The sequence below is a fragment of the Varanus komodoensis genome, unplaced genomic scaffold (genome assembly GCF_004798865.1).
Source record: "Varanus komodoensis strain SLA01 unplaced genomic scaffold, ASM479886v1 scaffold1, whole genome shotgun sequence".
NCBI classification, from domain to species: Eukaryota; Metazoa; Chordata; class Lepidosauria; order Squamata; family Varanidae; genus Varanus; species Varanus komodoensis.
This window is the reverse complement of record NW_025335268.1, coordinates 99,986,408-100,006,126: the sequence shown is the minus strand read 5'-3', so window position 1 is coordinate 100,006,126 and position 19,719 is coordinate 99,986,408.

Below are 19,719 nucleotides of genomic sequence, written 5' to 3'. Positions count from 1 at the left end.
CTGCCAACAAGTTTCATGGAGAAATTTGTCCAGACCAACATACAAAATCCACAACCCATCTCAAATTGAGAGGACAGGGAACAATCAACAGTCTCTCTCATCTACCATGTGCTGTAAAACATTACAAGGAGCAGTAACAAAGACTTCACATATAATCCACACAGCTTCCGTTTGTGTAGACTCTTATGTAACAACAGCTTAGAAACAGAGCTATAAACTTGACACACATATTCTATTAGGACACAGTCCTATCCTTACTTAGACATAACAATACCTACATCCCCAAGCATAACCCATGACCTAACTCTTACAGGGTTAAAATATGCATAATAGTATATAACAAAGTCTTTCCAACTGCTCCTAAGTAGTTTTTGATGGTTTTGTTCTCCTTTGATTTCCTTTCTGTCCACTTGACACAAACCACTGCAAAAGCAAGAAGGTTCTGTCAATTACTCTGACATTTTTGTAGGTGACATTGTTGCTTCTTCTCTGAAAAAAGGTTGCATAGCTACACTGCCCTGCATTCTCTTCTGCTCCAGTGCTGGTAGCTGCTTTAACAATTTAATCATAAAATTCTGCAACATTAAAGCTGAGGGGTTTTTTTTTTCTAGTACTAGAATGCTGTTGAGGGGATGAGGGGTTACTGTTGTCCTAATCATACAGATCCCGGTATTTCCCAATCATTAATAGAGCTGCAGTGGGAAAATAGTTATTTGAACTGTTTTCCCAGATCATCTTATTCCTAACAAGCCACTTGGTGTTATATGGAGAACCTCATAAACAAATAATATATTTGGTGTGTGTACTATGTGTGAAATCAGAACATATGACTTTATTTAAGCCATTACACAATACAGATAATGACAATCTGCAGTTGCATAATCTTGTAATAATGCTGTTGGAAGCTGGTTTAGATAAAAGGATTATGCCAAAGTGAATAGGTAGCAATATGGTGCAATCAATTGCCCTTTAATACGCTCTAGCGAAGCTGACATGTCAAAGCATGGCTAGTTTGATTTGTTGTGACTGGGGTTGCTTTGTCAGAAATCCAAAGCAGAAAAAAGCAGAGAAACCAAACAAACAGTTACACTTCAGAGAACAGGCATAGCAAGAAACAGGATTATGCCCAGCTGATTTCTTATCATGGGCTCTGTGAATTCCCTTGGCAATAGCACTGCCTTTGCACTTTTCTGAATCTTGCACTGATTTTTGTGAGGTTTTATTTCAGGGCTTTTAATTTTTTGAGCTAAACAAAGCAGAACTAAAACTAGATCTGTATATTTCATCACATCTTTTCTGGGACATACCTCTTTAATTAGTTTTGAGCTTCAGGGCATTGTTCAGACAAACCTTCCTTTATCTTTCATTTCTTGCTCCTTTCTTGGGATTCATAGAACTTGAATACCCCAATTCTTGCTGTGAAAGGTACTCTACTTATTTTGCAAACAATATGCATTTTCCTATTCCTCCCCCCACCCCCGTCCTAGTTTCTATAATCTATAGATAAGACTTAAGTGCCACAGTTAAAATGACATCATTTTTCCCTGGTATCTTTTGTTCAGGTTAGAACAGTCACAAATGTACTGTCCCCACATTTTAATGCTTACTCAGAATTAAATGTTACCCAGCCAAGTATGGGAGAAAAGCCCTAACATATGAAACATATGAAACTGCAGAATTAAATCTGAGATCTTCTCCTACATGGAACACACACACAGCATCTGAGTTAGAGCTGTAGCGTCAGACTGCAATGAAGCACATTTCCTGAGAGTAAACTCTACTGAACCCCATTGAGTTTACTTCTTGGTAATGACATGGGCAATCCTATGCATTTATATTTACAGGTAAATTCCACTATATTCAATTGAGCTTGCATCCACTTAGGTTACACTCTTATATATATCTAGAAACAACAAATGCCTACAATTTCCAGTATGCCAACTGTGTCATAGGATGTTTCTTTCTGTCTAAACATGCATAGGATGGCATCTTTCATTGTGTGTAGAAAAGCTTACAGTGCAAACCTATATGTGTCTACTTAGAAATAATCCTTTTTCAAATCAACAGGACTTTCTCCCAGCTAAGCCAATAAAAGATTTCAACATTAGCAAGTTAATGAGTTTTAATTTATTCATTGTCTGCCAAAGTTTGGATGCAAACATTTGAATATTAAAATAAATGATAGAAATATTTTAGGACAGTGCATACATGTATAAATGGTAGCATTTACCATCTTCATTGAGCATGTTAGGGAAGAAAGGCCATCTTTTAAAATTTGCCCCCTATCACCTGCATTATTATTTCCATTAAAAATGCTGCCTAATTAACTAAAATAACTTAATTGCAAAACACTGCAGTCCTCATGTTACAAAAGGTGACATATGGGATCCCACCATACACTATGGGCATCTGTTGAGCCCTATTAGGTGACCTGTCCAAGGATGGTTGAGAATTTCATCTGGTTCATATTTTGATAAGAATGTACTCAACTTTGCAAATTTCTTCATAAACAGGATGGAAAGGTTTTACCCATCAAGGAAAATAAAATGCTTTTATATTTTACATGTATTTTGTTAGCAAAAAGGCCCTGTTTTGGACGGACAAAGTGGACATATAAATCCACAAATTTCAGTAGTGTGGCAGGGCTGTAATAAGAACAGTACAATGCTGTTTGTTGCTCCCTCCTAGTCAACCTACACTGCAGTTCTCATGCTGGTGTAGCACCGAACATGGACGGGAGAATCTCTCCAGAGGGAACTTTAAGTTACAGAACAAAAATTTGCTAGTGATTTCAGTTGCCTGCAATTGGGTCTGCCAGTGGATCCAATGAAATTGGCCTCTCTTGTTCTACCTTGATTTGACTTGATGGTCTGGTTCCATATGGGATGATAGCCAAAGTAAGGAGCAAATAAACTATCATAAATCCAGCGAGTGATCCTAAAAACTGACCTGTAGGAACTGCCAGACAACACAACCCTATGGCAACAGCATGGGTGACAGAACAGACTTCAGAGGGACCCCATGCTGGAGAATCCATGGGACTGAATAATATTCCCCAAGCACCACCTTCTGGAGACAACTCTTCAAGTAGGAGCAGAACCAGCAAAATGCAGTGCCACCCTCTCCAAACTTAGACAGTTGTCTCAGAAGGATACCAAGATGTCTAGCAGTATCAACAGGGTTGCGCTCCCCTTGTGACTCCTCCAGCACAGGACATCATACAGCATGACCAAGGCTATTTCCACACCAAACCAAGTCAAACCCAACTGAAACAGATCCAGATCCAGTGTCATCCAAGAGTGTCTGGATCTGATTGACAACCACCCTCTAAAGATCCTCACCCAAGAAAGGAATATTTTGTAGTTATTCCAATTTCCTAGGTCAAGGGAGGGTTTCCTGAGAAATTGTCTCACCACTGCCTCTTTAAGGCAGCACGAGTCCTTTCCCTCTTGAAGAGAGACATTAATGAGCTCCCTGACCCAGCCAGTTATTCCTCCCTTGCTGGCTTTTATAAATCAGAAAGGGCAAGGATCCAGTACAGAGGTGGTTGCACAAACTTGCCCATGTGCCTTGTCCACATCCTCAAGTTGTACCAACTGGAACTCTGCTGAAACCTGAACCAGGCTATGCTCTGGATATCTTCATAGATTCAGCTGCCTTAACTGTGGAGTCCAAGCCCCAGTGGATGCAAAATACTTTCTTTCCAAAAGTGCCCATAGAGTAAATTACAGTGGGCCCCAGATGGTGCCAAAATGTAATAAGCTCCAGACAAATTTGGAAAGCTCCACTGTGTGGCAGAGGGAAGATTTCATTGAAACAGTGAGAGATTGTTTCTTTGCTGCCTTCACTTCCTAAAATTATACCCAACTGAAGCCACATAGCAGGTTTCTATTGTATTCACTGTGAGTTTTACTCCATCAGGACAGAAGTCATCTCCTAAGAAGCTTCATTGCTCTCAGCCATACTAGCACTGGAACAGAGAGAGCACTTAGGAGTGCTCATGTCAACCATTCTGCTTTCTGCAGCATGCCAGGGCTTTGACAGAATCCCCTGAAGTCCTCTGGAAACCCTCTGGATCCATTAGCCCCTGGAGGGTGGACCACCTTAACAGCTCCCTACCTTTGCAGTGGGGAAAAACTGGCATCACTCTAAATCTCAGTAGGCCATAACAAAGGAAGTCAAAGTTCCCCACACTCATAGCCCTAAACAGCTTGGATCCTGGATACCTGAAGGAGCATCTTCTTCCCTATGTGCTGGCCCATCCCTTGAGATCGGAGGCAGAAGCCCTTCTCTGGGAACCCAATTTGAAGGAGGGTAGCTACTTGGAGAAGGGCCTTTTCAGCAGTGGTGCCCCGACTGTGGAATATGCTTCTCCAGGAGGTTTGCCTGGCACTGTCTGGGGAAGACCTTTTTATTTTCCCAGCATTTTAACAATTACTTGGTTTTATCCTGGCTTTTATCATTATTTATTTTTTGGATGAAGTGTGTTGTTGTTATGGTTTCTTTGTTCTTGGTTTTTTGGGTTTTTGTCCTTTGTGAGCCATCCAAGGACTTTTAGTAGTGGTACGGCATAGAAAAACTTTAAATAAATAAAAATAAAATAGCACCATTTACATATCAGGCCAAGAAAACCAAATCTAGATTATGCCTTGCTACATGCGTTAGGCCAATTACATGTTGAGTCAGCCCTGTAGTCATCAAGGCAGTCATGAAATCCTGAGTCAAATGAAATTCTGAGCCAAAATTTCCATTGATTCATCTCCAGCACGTTCCTTCCCCACTATTGCTGTCAGAGAACTGATGGAAGAAGATGAACAGGGGCAGATTTTATTACTCCCCAAAGCAGATTTCCTGAAGCAGACAACACTGTCCATCCGTAGAAAGGGAAGTTTATAACATCCTATAGTCCCTAGCATACATTCCCCAGAATGATAGGATTGCATCCCTGAAGAACTTTTCATTTTTTTGGAATTATGAATGCTGATTCTATGGGTTAAACAAAATGTAAGTGAAATTGTCTATTTCTTCTTTTTCTCCACTTATGGCATGATACACTCACTTGATTTGCATCTGCTATCTTTTTGGAATAGGTCAATTAGAGTCCCTTGCTGTTCTTCTTTGAGCCGGTGTTTCTAATTTCCTAAAGCACATCACCACAGGGAATGATATTCAGGCCTTCATTTTTGCTAGGGGAACAGCTTCTTACTTTGCAGAATAAAAGCTATGCAAATATTTACAACGAGGCTGCTTTGAATTTCATAATTGTATTCAAATGCCAAAACTACATTTTCTTATAAAGCTTTTGAAAGTTATTATTGGCAGGGGGCAAAATAAGCAGTAAACGGAAAAACAAGTATTTTTCTATATTGCAAGTTAACTGCTGCTGCAGGAAATAAAGCATCATTTGAATGAAAGCATAATCCAAACTAAACTGTAATGAAAGCAAATATAGCTTGTAATTTCCACTGTTCTCTCCTTTAAAGAAGAAAATAGCTATTCCATAGGTATTTTTTTAAAAATATAATTCAGTGTTGGGTGGCTTGATCTATTACTCTGCATAGGCATGGGCTTCCTGTTCTCCTCTTGAATGGTCCAAATCCAATAAATTCCACCAAGTTTTCGGAAGGGTGACATAGAAGCTTGTTAGTTCCTATGGGCATTCACTTTGTATAAGAATATGATTTTCCATTTAAAAATCAACAAACTTTCTTACAGGATAAACTTTATCTTCTGAAAAATACCTCTTGTAAATTGATACTTATTTCTCAAATAAAAAATAGGATTGTGATATGTGCTTCACAAGTTTTCTTCTTTTTTTAAATTCAATACTCCACCCACATGCAAAACAAAACCACCCAAGAACAAAGACATATTTTGATCTGAATGGGAGACACTAATCAGACATTTACAAGAAACCCTTCGAAAAAGCAGAGATAAAGTCTGCTTAGTATGATTTTCAATTTTGTAATGGCAAAATGAAAGCAGAAGTGTTATTGAATGTTTAACTGTTGCTTATAATTTAATCATCCAAAGTCTGGAGAGAGAGGGAGAAAGCACAGTGTAAAACAGAAACAATCAAACAAAATTCCCTCCAGAGGTTGACTTTTAGGGTCCAAGTGAAATTTGTAGTGTCTGAATTATCCAGTAGTGTATAGCTCAGGGAACCCATTGGCCCTTGGAAGCAAGATAGTTGTGCAGTCTCTGGACTTCTAGATACTTCTGAATATAAATGAAAGAAACCTTCCACAGATTCCTGTTCTGCGTAATCCCTTTGGTGGCAGGGGAGTAAGAACAAGGGCCCTCTCTCTGCTAGAGAAAGAAGTTTCTTCCATTCTCCTGACACAGCTGCCAAGTTAGCAAAGGAGAAGCAAGCAAGAAAGGAGGAGACTCATCAGGGAACTGGGGAAGTGACTGGACACTGCCATGATTCCAATTATAGTCACAGTGTGACAGATACCAAAGTAGGGTTGAAATAAACAGAACTATTTTCTCAGTTTTGGAAAGGATTTTTAGCCTCACTGAGGAAGTTCTCACTATCACTAATTTAGTGGCAACTTTTGCAGCAGCATATATTGGCCTGATTCAAACATAATGACAAACCACAGAGGAAAACATGGTGGCATGGCTTCTTCTGTCTGAATCTGGCAACCAAGGATGCAAAACTGTGCAAAAAATAATGGTCTGTTCTATGGTTTCAGTACTTTTCTATGGCTTGTTCTCATGTTTCCATGTATGTAGTCCCCATGGTTTTTTTCTGTAAAAAGAGCAGCTGCGGCTACAGCAACTCCTTCCTACATTCTTCAATGTCCAGATCTGCCGAGCAACTGCTGACTTGAAACCAGCAGTAGTCTGATAGGCTGACCTGTACTCCTCCCCCCTCCTTTCTCCATACACTGCCTTCAAATGCCCACTTGCAGCTTTAGAATTTCAACAGCAATTATGTATTGCTTTGACCCACCTCCAGCTGCAATGACTGTGGGGACAGTCATGACCAACACTCTTGGCTATTTGCTGCATTTGCTGCTCTGCCCACCAACCAGTAGGGAGTGCTCCTTGAGTGCTCCTCTAGAGCAACAAAGCTATACTTGAGTGCTCCTCTAGAGCAACAAAGCTACTCTAGTGTGTAGGCAGTTGCTTCTTCTGACTAGCAGGAAAGCATCTTTCTTCTGGGCCAGCTACAGATGGCCTTTTGGGCAGATGATGATGATGATGATGATGATGATATGAAAGATTTCCAGTTACACAAGCAGGGCTTGGTGAGTGTTGGCTAGGCTGTCTTTGGAGGACTGGGCCAAGCACAAAAGGAAGTCTATGAAAGCTTGGAGGGGCAGATTCTGACAGGGGTTGTCCCTTCCTTAATGGAAACCACTTGTACATGGAAATCACATGCTTCTCTGAACACAGACCAAGGTAAGGAGTCATGCTGTGTGGTTACCACATGGCATGATTTGGCATTATGTGTGGATGTAGACAAACAGTACAATCCCACCCAAGTCTAGTCTGAAGGAGCCCCACTGAGTTCAACTGCACCCATCCTCAAGTTAGGGTGCATAGGATCAAACCCTATTAGATGAACTTATTACAGATTGAAATCTATAGCATTATCCAGTGCTCCCCCTGCACTAATGGGACTCACTTCTAGCACAACTGTAATCTAGTAGTGCCTGAAACAAGAGCAGAAAGGAACATTTCAGGAACTGGTTGAGGGAGCAGGACAGTAGATGCTGGCAGTTCAATTCCAGTGAGTTGATTAGTCCATTCCAACTTTCAGCCAGAAATTTAAGGAGCTAGCCATGGTTCTGAACTCATACAGTCACCAGACATTGCTGTACAGAGCTCACAGAATGGATCTCCACTGACCAAATCCATAAGTGAGCATTTCCACTCATTTTCTGGGTTGTCTGAAGAAGCACTAGGTCCTGTTCCAACAGTGGTGTGTCCCAAGACTCCATCAGAACTAGCAGAGGCGCAGCTGCTGCATAGGATATTATGCATGACTAACTTGCAGCTTAGCTTGGTCTGAATACAATCCATTCATTGCCTAATTATCTTCTTTAATATTATTGATTGTAAAGGAGATATATGTGTACTGTTGCTTTATGAATCGTTCTGATAGTTACACCATCAATTATCATTGTGCCATTTTCTTTCTTATTGGCATCAGGGATTATATTAGGGTATGCACATTCCTGAATCTTATTTTCTGTTTGTGCAATGGACTGGCAAACTGGCTAAACAATACATTTGAACTCCCCACACACACCACTTATGTGGGATGAGCTTCTCTGAGAATGAGTTTGAGCATAACCAAGCTTAGCACCTCTGAACTGTGGCCAGTCTCTAGCGCCTAAAAGTTTTATTTGCTTGCTTCATTTTGTTTTGTTTTGTTTAAGAGCCTTTAAACTTTGTATTCTCTTTAAGTAGAATTCATGTTTATCATTTCTTCCACCTTTAGGAAGAAAGGGGGAAATAGCTGTCCATCCATCTGTCTGCTGAAAATGTATCCATGAGATTAAATGAAAAATACATATATATTCCATTAAATTGTCAGCAATAGCATAAGACTCAGGAAATGTCTTTCCAAATGATAAAATGAGCTGTTCTCAGAGGTGTATATTTAAATAGAAAAACAGTATATTTCAAAGCAAGCTGTCCAAAATATAAATGCACCCTGCCCAAATATAAACTATTGATTAATATATGAAAATAAACTAGTTATTAATTAACAATTGGTTAATATGTGAAAATGATACAGTCTGTATCAAGTGCATACATGAAGCTTCATGTGCACCAACTCATGCTCTTCTTATGTTCTTAGGGAGAGCAGAGGGTGACTCTGAGGAAAAATTATCAGGAGAGGTTGAATGCTGGAAGACACCTGTGCTCCTAAGGAGAAAACTGATACTCAGGTCAGCAGTGGGGTTAGTTTGTCCCCATTAGCTCTTGCCAGGAGGATCCAGAATTACCAATCCTACCATACACTACAGATAGGAGAGAAATGCACTACATTCAAATTTTAATGTGAACTTACATTCATGTTAAGGTTTGCATTTTCAAGCCTGAACATGACCCTGAGTTCAATTATCATTCAACTTTACAGTTCTCTTAATTTTGCAGTGGAGTTCTCCTATAAAAGAAGCATACAAAATTTGTAGTTTCATGTTCAAGAAAAATGTATGTACTTGGGGAAATGTTTAGAAGCAGGAAAATTGCTTGCACACACATGTGCCTGTGGGCATGTGTGTGGCAAAATGCATACAGTGCATGCAGTTCATACAATGCATAAAATAAAATTAAAAAGTGCATAAAATGCAGTTCAGTTCACAAAGTTTATACATAAAGCCCTGCACATTTTGTGCAAATTATATGTACATATATATTTATGTATCAAACAATGTAGATTTCAGCACCATCAATTTCAGCACCACCACCCCGAACCGAGTGAATAGGTACATTACAACACACATAAATGTATTGCATGCCAAGTCAAGTCTCAACCTGTTTTTTACCCCTACTGTTCTGCCATCTTGGATCTTACTATACTCTGGACCTATTTCACAAATAGACTTTCATCAAAGCAAACAGCCACAGCCTCAGTACATGGAGTTAGCCAAAGATATGGCCACTTTATTTCTCTATGCCAAGGGGACAGAGCAAGTCTGGGATTTGTAACACAGGACATGCTCCCATGTCTCATCTGCAATGTATTTAGCACAAACTGCCTTCCCATTATGTTGTCTAAGACAAATACTAACATAGAAATCTTTGACACATTTCCCTGACTGAAATTTTAATTTAAGAACTACACATTCAAATCGATCTCTTTTTTGTGCAGATCTTAAAAGTAATGATTCACAGGATACTGTGGACACACAACAGAAAGATGCATGTATGGACACATGACAGTGACCTGAAAAGAAATACAGTTTTTCCCACCCTTGCGACAAAAGCTTGCAGGGTTTCTGAGCAAAGTGTATGAATTTCATGTTTAAAACTGCATTTAAATTTGTTTTCTGATTCCAGGAAGGCAATTTTATTTTACTAACTTAAAACATTCAACATCTTTAGCCAATCATTCAGAATTGCTCACAACATAATTTAATCAATATCTGCACTGAATACAAATTTGCTTTTTGTCATTTTGTCGTTTTATCTGAAACTGGCAAGCAACACCCCTCCCATCAAGTTTATGACCCCAAGTTGACAAGCAGAGACAAAATCTGCCTTTTGCAACTAGATAACTGTCAGATTTTAGACTCCAAAGGAAACAGATCTGTTTCTGACCTATTTCATTTGACCTTTGTTGTCATGGCAATCCCTTCGTTCATGGGCTCCTTATGTTCTACTTGCTTAGTTCCTGCTCATTGAGAAGGAGCCAAATGTTTTTAAAACTTTGCTATGAATTTTGCTTTGGAACTAACAGACGTGCTGTTTCCCTGGTCAGAGGAAACACGGAATATTTCTTATATATGGGCTTTTTCATTTTGCTTGGCCAACACTCCAGCTCAGTAGAACATGTGGGCCATAAGTAGGAAATAATTCAAACTGGGTCTTCCATGATGTCTTTGGGTGACCCTTGGCCCTCTGAATCAAAATGGGTATAGGAAAACCTCTCCATGATCTCCCTAGAGCAGTGGGAGGAAACAAAAGTCCTGGGTAACCGGTGTGCCCCAAGACACCTGACTCTTCCAATATTTATTTTAAATAGTATATTATCTGACATCTGAGATTTCTTCAAAGCTGGGTAGATGCCTCCAGCTACTGCCTTCTCAATTCCCCATTCATGACTCTGGGCAGCCATTGGTGGTTGTGCCCAGGCCTGTTTATTAAATTTATAAATGTGTCCAAAAGGTTATCTACCTCACCCCAGAGAACTATGTGAGGGGCTCTGAAGCAGAACACACAACTTTCCCCTCTGGAACCCAATCAGGATGCTCTTTGGCCATTCCAAATCAAGGTTTTCTCCTATATGAGGGGAGACTGAAAAAACCCAGAAAATCACTTCTGAAGGGCAGGCACCTTGTAGTGCAGGCTTCCTCCTACTTGTGAGCAGAAAAACAATTCCCTTTCTGAATGATCCGATCCCAGGATTTTGTAACAAGGATAGTCTAGCAGTATGAGTATATGCCACGTATCACCAGAAAAAAGGGAATGCATCACCAAACAGAAGGCGCAAAAGAAGACAGAGCATAAAAATCTGCACATGCCAATTCATACATATAGATACACATTAGAAACTGTTGCAAAGAAATAGTTTAAAGGTTAAATCAAAATAGAATGCTTTTTACCACACTGTGGAAGACCATGTAGAAGTATTGCTAATGGGAAACTTCAACATTCAGCTCTTCCTTCTGATAGTTTCTTTCCAGGCATGGACTTAACAGACCTTCAGGTAGAGTACATCCTCAAACAGAGGACTGACCACTCTTGAAATAAGACAGGTAACCACCCTAATTTCCATGCCTTGTTATTAGCCATGCTGCAAAAATCCATGATTACCTGCAGGGGCCTAGGTTCTTGAGAAATTCTGATAATATCACTAGATAAAGTGGTCCAGAGGAACAAGAGTGTCCATTTAGAAAGGAAGGAAGGAGAGAAATGAAGAAAAATTTCCACTATTATAAACTTGAACCAAATTGAACCTTTGTGCTTGAAGATCATTAGCTGAGAAGGTCTGTGGCCATGTGAATTTTCAAATTTCAGAATGAACCAGTATAATTGGACACAGACACAGCAAGTTAAAATGCTTAAAACTGACACATGTGTACTTTTTACTCAGGTTGCAGTTCAGCATATCACATATGTCTTACTAATTCTGGGGGAAGTTATTTTATTCCAGCTTATTGAAGAAAGTGATGCATACTGAAGCACAAAGCCCTATTTCACATCTGTACTGATGGAGTCTGAGTGGGCAGTGACTAAGCAGGAAAGGCATCATAGGAATTGGCTGAATAGCTAAATGAAAAGGTAGAGCAAGTTTATTGCAGCTGTGGAAAAGAAGAGGAGGAGGAGAAGGAATAATTGCATGGAACAACCTCCATATGATGAAAGGTTGCAATGTTTGGAGCATTCTAGCTTTTCAGGAGAGTGACTGGGGGTGGGTATGCAGGGGTTTTATATCATTATGCATAGTACAGAGAAAGCAGACAGAGAGTTTTTGTCCATCTTCCATAATACCAGAACACAGGACATCCAAGAAGTTGAACACCAAAAATGTAGGGACAGAATAGTGCTTAACTGAATATAACTAAACTGTGTAGTTCACCTCCACAAGGTAGAATGATGGCTAGCAATTTGTAAAAGAATTAGACAAATCCATGGAGGGTAAGGCAATCATACTGGCAATGCTAGTTGATAGAAGATAACTTCTCATAGGATTATATAAAATAACTTCCCATAAGCATCTGGCTGACCACTGCTGGATTATATGAGCCTTGTCTGTGATCTCGCAGGGATGTTCTCCTATTCCTATGTTCTTGTCTGTGCATAGACAGAAACATGCACAAGGAGTTTTTTTCCCTAAGTTCCACTACAGGCTTGGAGATGCTGATTATGCTGGCACTGTTTGGGACAGCTCTTGCCCTTGGCTTTGTTCCTGGAGGCCCAGATGGTAGCTGTTGCTAGGAATGATTTTTTTTTTTTATCAAACAGCAGTACTGCACTTTGCTGGATCAGGTAGATCTAGGCACTCTCACTCACTCTGGTCACATTCAGACTGGTTTTTTGCAGTGTAATATATAAGCTTGCCCTTGATGAGTCTAAGTAGAACTAAGTAGAAAGTCTACTTAGTTCAAAAGTCATTGTCTGGTTTGGTTTTTGGTGTCTGCTTTCCTAAATATATTGCACCAGTTCTTTTTCATTTGCATTGCCTTTTAATTCCTTTCTGAACTCAGTTCCAAGACACAGTTACTTTATATACAAATCCCTAATTTGAACCAAGTAATCCATCAGACCATACCTTCTCATTCAAACTGGCTCAATTAAACCCTGTTCCATGTCTGCAAACTTCAGAGCTATGATTAGGACACTTAAACTGGCCTTCTGAGTAGTGGCACCCAGACTGTAGGTTTCCCTACCCAAAGTTTTTTTGGGGAGGGAAACCTTTTAAAAGATCAGCAAATATTTTTGTCTTTATCTTCTACTAGTGTCCTACTATTACTGCTACCTTTAATCTGCTTTAACTTCCTGCAATGTATTTTTAAACTGACTAAGTTGCTCTTTGTTCTTCTCCTGTAGCTTTTGGAATTATTTGTTTCCCCCTAGTCCTTTTCATTTCATATCTCTCTCCCTCTCTCCCGCTGTGTGTGTGATCTGGAAAACATGCTGGGCCCTTTTTTGGGACTCTAACATAGAACATGAGATTTCTGAGTCAATAAATATACAATAAAGTAACTCCTTATACATGGAGCCTCTCCCTCCCAGCCATGTGCTTTTCTTCTTGGTTTAGCTTCAATATTAAAGACAATTTTGGCCAGTATGATATGATTTGGGGTAGAAGTTATGGTGAAGTAAATGGCTGGTGTAGTGAGAGTTCAACATAAATGTGTCTCTTACTCCTAAAATTAGACCTATTTCCACCTGAGACAAACCCAGATGTAAACAAACTGATCTATACCTGTCACATCTAGTTTGGCCTACGATTCTAGAAATTAGAATTAAAAATATACGCAGAGCTATGTTTGTTTGCTTAATTCCCAATTACATTTCCTATTGTGACCATATTTACTTTATCTCAATGCTCTCCCTTTTTTTAGATTTCATTTGGCCCCAGACCAATTCAAATGATGCCATGCTTATGTTCTTTAGCAAATGCTGTGGTTTGGAATTCTTAGTATTTGCTTATGATTATTTGTTCCTTCATTTAGTACACAGCCTGTCTGTGTGCTATTTAATTTTCTAATGAGCACATTATAAATGCCTGGAGCCTCATTAAATGCTTGTATTTTTATAACCAGGGGAAGGGAAGAATTCATTATGAGCCACATTTTAAATATTTAATATTTCATCATGAATCTGAATATTTTAGACATTTTCTAACTCTCATACAATAGAAAATGTTTCTTCAGGACTCCCTTCTCTGTCTTTCAACTGATATATTCCTAAGCATGTGAGAGCTTCTCTTACATGACAAGCTGGCTTTTAACAAATAGTCAAAGTAGATAATCATATGCTGTGTCATAGATAGGTGGTCTGGTGTCTTATAGATACTTTGAACAACACTTCCCACAATCTTTAATCACTGGCCAAGATTCCTGGGACTGATGAGAGTTGCAGTGTGGAGGGCACCAGGCTGCCTATTGGTGAAATCTCACAAATCACCCCTTTTCCAAGGAAATAAACATTGCAATCTAAAAAAAAAAAAATTGAGTGCATCACTCTATCCAGCCAAGATCCCTGAGGAGCTGCAATATCCCATGCATTTAAGACACTAAAATAAATATAATAACTTGCCGAAAAGGACAAGCAGCTACAGATGTGCAAATCAGCAAAACCAAAGCTTCTTGAGGTTCTGCAAATTCCCCCAAATATTCATTTCAACCCCAGTTTATATCAGATAGTGAATTTTGTCTCGTACTCCTTCCCCACACACATACGCGTGTGCACTCACACACACCTGAATGCAGATTTTTCTAAAGCTATGCCTCAATTGTGAGAGTTTCTGAAATGCATGCAATTTTCTCTTATTGATTAAAATATGTTTGTGCATTATTTCAGAAGGTCACATCTTTTCCGTGCACTTCTCTCTCTCTCTCTCTCTCTCTCTGTTTCATACTTGCATCACAAGCTTGGAAATGTACAGACTTCAAAAAAGGTTCTAGGTCATGTTGAATTCTCGGTCAGCAATAGAAATGCCACCTGGCCATGTAACATGTAATCCAGAACTCCAAAAGCTAGGGGGAAATTAGTCTGAGGAGAACATTGAAAGCCTCCCTCAGTCAATAAGAAATGAATATCTGCTTTTTCTCTAAACAGCAATACTTTTATAGAATACTGGGTATGACCACAAATCAAGGGTGAACTCTTAAGTGGTGGGGGTGCCAGGGATGGGGGGGTGAGGTGGCAGACTTCACATCTGAAAAGTCTACCTTGGTTAAGGTTTGTTTCATGTTTAATGGAATACTGAAATCCACTGGCTGGAGTCCGGTTCAAATGACATACACTTACAGTATAATCCAATGCATGTTTTAATAGAAGTAAATCCTACAACTCCCAATATCCCCGCTCCCCCAGGCTGGCCATGCTGGTGGGGGGATGATGGGAGGTGTCAGTTAATGCATAGGACTGAGCCTTAGATGTGAGGAAAAAATTAAAATTGAAGACTTATCCACCCAGGTCTGGGGCTTCATGTGGAAAACTGCTCATTTTTTGTAGCAGCACAACTGTCTGAGCAATACTGGGAGCTGTAAAACTTAATTCTGTCTAAACAGACAAAGGAGTATACCCTCTGAAGGTTCCTGAACTCAGGAATTTGATGTGAGTACATGTTAGAGCTTAATTTCCAGTTTTATTCATTTTTAAAGTATAATTTAGGGCAGGAAGGGAATAATTGTGCTACTGCTACAGTTAAAAAAGTGGAATTCAGAAATCTATGGTAACAACACAAATCACCATGAGATTCACCAAAGATCCCTATCTAATTTTGGCTCACTCTTTGTATAAATGGTCTATTAGTTGTTATTCAATATGTTTTAATTATCTTACTAGCCTATTAGCATGCATTCGTATCCTCGAAATGCAGAAAGGTAAATATGATCAAAATCAATGATGTGAATCATCCTTTTGTCATGGTGATATGTAATGATTTAAATCACTGGTTTTCAATAGGTTTGATTTAAATCAGTACATCCTGCATTTCAATGGAATGTAGAACTGAAAATATATAGGCTCATTAGGGTACTTGGCAGGTCACCGAGATAAAGGTTCTGTTAAGCATGGATTGTGGGAGCTGAGCATCTGTTTTTATGTGCCTGAGTGAAGCTATAGCCTCTCAAATTATGTTTGGATGTAGTTTCTGCCCTGTGAACATTCCAGTTCACTTGCCTTGAGGAACAGTGCCCATTTCAACATTGCTCCAAATAGTTGACATTGCAACTGGATAATGCAAGATATGAAGCTGGGCCATGGCAGGTAAAATGAGTTTGTTCTGGCAGATGACACACCTCTGGTCAGTTGACATCCCAACCCGGTCATCACGTCTCTGTTTGCTACTACACCTGCCAAAACTATCAGCAAAAACAAAGCGCAGAAGGGCAGCATATTGAGTGTTCCCCCATGGCTATTGCTGCATTCCTAAACTATGTTAAATGAGCAGTTCATTCACAGGAAAACACCTTCTGCCATTAAACACAAAAAACTAAACCTCACACCACCTTTGACAATCTGAGGAAGCAAAAATCCATTCCATGCTAGGCTCCGAACACAAGCATCAAAGCTGTAGCTGTTTCCCAGAACCAGAAGCCCTGGTATTCCATTTCCATCCAGTTCCATTTTGCCCATGCTTGTCCCTTCAATGTCTTGTACTTGCAAAGGCTACAACAGATCACATTAGGAGTATCTGTAGGTTGAACCAGCTCCCAGCATCGTCTTGACATCACATAAAGCTGCCTTCTGTAACAGAACATATTCTCAGTGGTTCCAGTCAAATAATTCCCACATCAGGTTTCACATGCCTCTTAGAAGTCATAGAAGGAGAGCCTGAATAAATACATGGTTGCTTTCCAGTGGCAACTCTAACATTTGCCATATCCAAACCACTTACTTTTTGAATTACCCATTTTTCCAGTGAGTTGTGTGTACATGTGCTCAGACAATCTGAAAGCGGGTGCTGTTCATATGAACCATGCTTAAAATCCAAAGTTCCCCCAGCTTTGTATAATTTTCAAACAGAAGGAGAGGATTCAGATTTACTTAGAACAGCATCTATAGAAGGCCGTGTTCTATTCTTTTCCCTTTGTTGCTTTCTTCACTCTACATCTTCCTCCAAAGCAGTGCAAGCCATTCCAGCTGCATGATTAAAACAGTTACAGCATTGACAAGTGTATTTCCCACTCCAGCTAAGACAGGTTTTGTCTAGATGATGGAACTTGGAACTGGAAAAGTTAAACAATTTTCTCCACCAGCACATATACTGTTTGATTTATTTATAGTAGTTATCCTCCACCCAGAAACAGGCCTAGCACTAAAACAATAAAATACAGTTTAAAGGACAAAATAATAAAATAAAATTAAAATTCATAAAAGCTAAAAATGCAATACAGTCCAACACAGGTCAACAAAAAGTACAAAAACTAATAGGAACTGTATCAACACAGTTGTAAAGTGTAAAACTATAAAATATAGCCTAAGATTCCTGGAATAAAGGAATGCCTTCACATGGTAGTCACCTGCCTAACTTTCTTTCTTTGGGGCAGGGGGAACTTGACATGCTCTCAGTTTAACAAGGTCAAGAATCTCCTATAACAAATATGATTTAGTGACAGATACTCCTGGATTGGAGCAGAACAGCAGAGCTTGCTGATTTGTCCAAATCTAAAAATGAGCATTTTCTGTTATTTTTGGAAATGTTTCTTCCCAGTTGACGACTCCTGTTGGCATAATGGTATGAGCAGGAGCAAAGCACCATTTGTCCCAGTTCTGTAACACCAAATTGCTACATTCTATGACTGACTCAGATTTCTGGAGAAATCCAAAGTCTAGATATGTACTGTTTAGTACTTCTTATTAGCTGCTGGCTGAATCACTACAATATGCAGCACTTAAGGACAAGACCTCAGGAGAAGAATTAGGACTTGAGCTGCAAAAATAGAATTATTCAGACTTCTGAGGGCCACTCCAGGCATACATGTTAAGCACTTAATTACTGCAACATCAAACAATGATTTGGAAGTGCCATCACAGATCAAAATCTCTGACAGGGTTTTCACATCATCTGATTTCATCTCAAACACTATGATTTTCAAATGAAGCTGTTACTGTCATTGTGGTTAAGTGATTACCAATATTGTCACGTAAAACTCTGTGGCTTTACACATACAGTAGACAAGCCGAGTGAGCTATATTGCCTTCTAGCATTTTAATTCATGGTGCATATTTTATCCCATTACAGAAGGAAAGCAGAAGGATGTGCTTCATAACTTGTGTTTTCACTTTACTCACAATAACTGATCAGACTTATTAGTCTCTGATTATTATTCATCTCTGACTCATTAGAAATCCAGCCATTTAACAAATTCCAGTCAAACGGATCTAGGTAGCCATCCCAAAGCAACCATGAACTCTCCAGGAAGAAAGCAAATACTTGTGCTTGTGGAGGTGGCTGTAACTAGTTGTATGAAGAATGGCTTGTTGGAGTCAAATAAAAGGATCAATGCTTCTTCTAGGGGGAAAAATACTGCTTTGACAGTCACAGAGCTGCCGTGAGTCCTGCATCTGGACCCCTCCAGTGAGTGTCATAAACAAATGTCTGATCTAATTTATTCACAGAAGATAAGGAGGAGCCTCACTTTTCCCCCAGAGTGTTTTCTTTCCCCTTTAGATTGCTCATTCCATGTCATTCCTAGCTCTGTTATTCCTCCAGTCATTTCCCATGTGCTGGTTCTGTCAAGTTTGTCAAGATTCATCCAACCTCCTAGCTTCGTATGACAAAACTAGTTGGTGGTAATGCAGAAAATAATTGCTTTTGGCTTTCTCTTTCTCTGCCTGCCCCTCTGTCAAATTTATCTCTCAAATCTTCCTCACATTACACCCTTCTTCCATGCTGATTTTCAGCACTGCCGGTTTGATGGGCCTTAGATTTCACCCACTGGGCTAATAGATGGAAGTAGTACCTAACAAGCACAATTTGTCTAAGAATTTTTTGCCTCCCCTGCTTCATTTGTTGCATTTTACCAATGGCCACAATTTCCTTCATAGCTGAACTCTGAGATAAGACACACTATACAATCCACTTCTCAGTCACTGACTAATCCTGTAAATGTAACTCCAGTTGACTTCATTCATCACTATATTCACATGACTCAGTTATTCTCCACAGGGTTTTCCATGTACGGTACCATTAAAAACAACCAACAAAATGCATAAAAGTCACTAAAACAAAACCAGAGAAAAGTTATCTCTCATTTTGCATTGATAATTTGACCTCAAAAGACCACCTTGTCCAGAAGCAAAGGGAAGGAGCTAATCCCTCCATGTTCATTATTGCTGCTTCCCTCACTGAAATGGACACTAACAACAAGTATGGGACAAATCAGCTCTCTAAATGTGCATCAAAAATGATATTCCACAGAATGAATCATTTATTCTAGGAAACGTACCAGAATTTTATTTCAGTTCACAAATCATCAGCTTGCATCATTGACAGTCCTGAACAGGAACATTCTTGAAAATCTTGCACATTCCAGAACTTGGGATTGTTTGTTTTTTTGGGGGGGTGGGGAAATCACATTTTTTAAAAAAATAAGCATGGTCATGCTTTCCTCCATGGCAGGAAAGTATGCACTTTAGAAAAATCAGCACAGAAACATACACTTTTCCCATACAAATGAAAAGAGAAAGAAACTACAAATGAGAGTTGGAGTGAGGTGAATGGAGCTTCCAAGTAAATTAGGAGAATTTCAAGGAATTTAAGCATTTCCTAGTTTTTACATCAGTACTTTACTGTGATTTTGTACTCAACTGTTCTATTTTCTGCGATGATAATTTTATTAGTTACTATTAGCA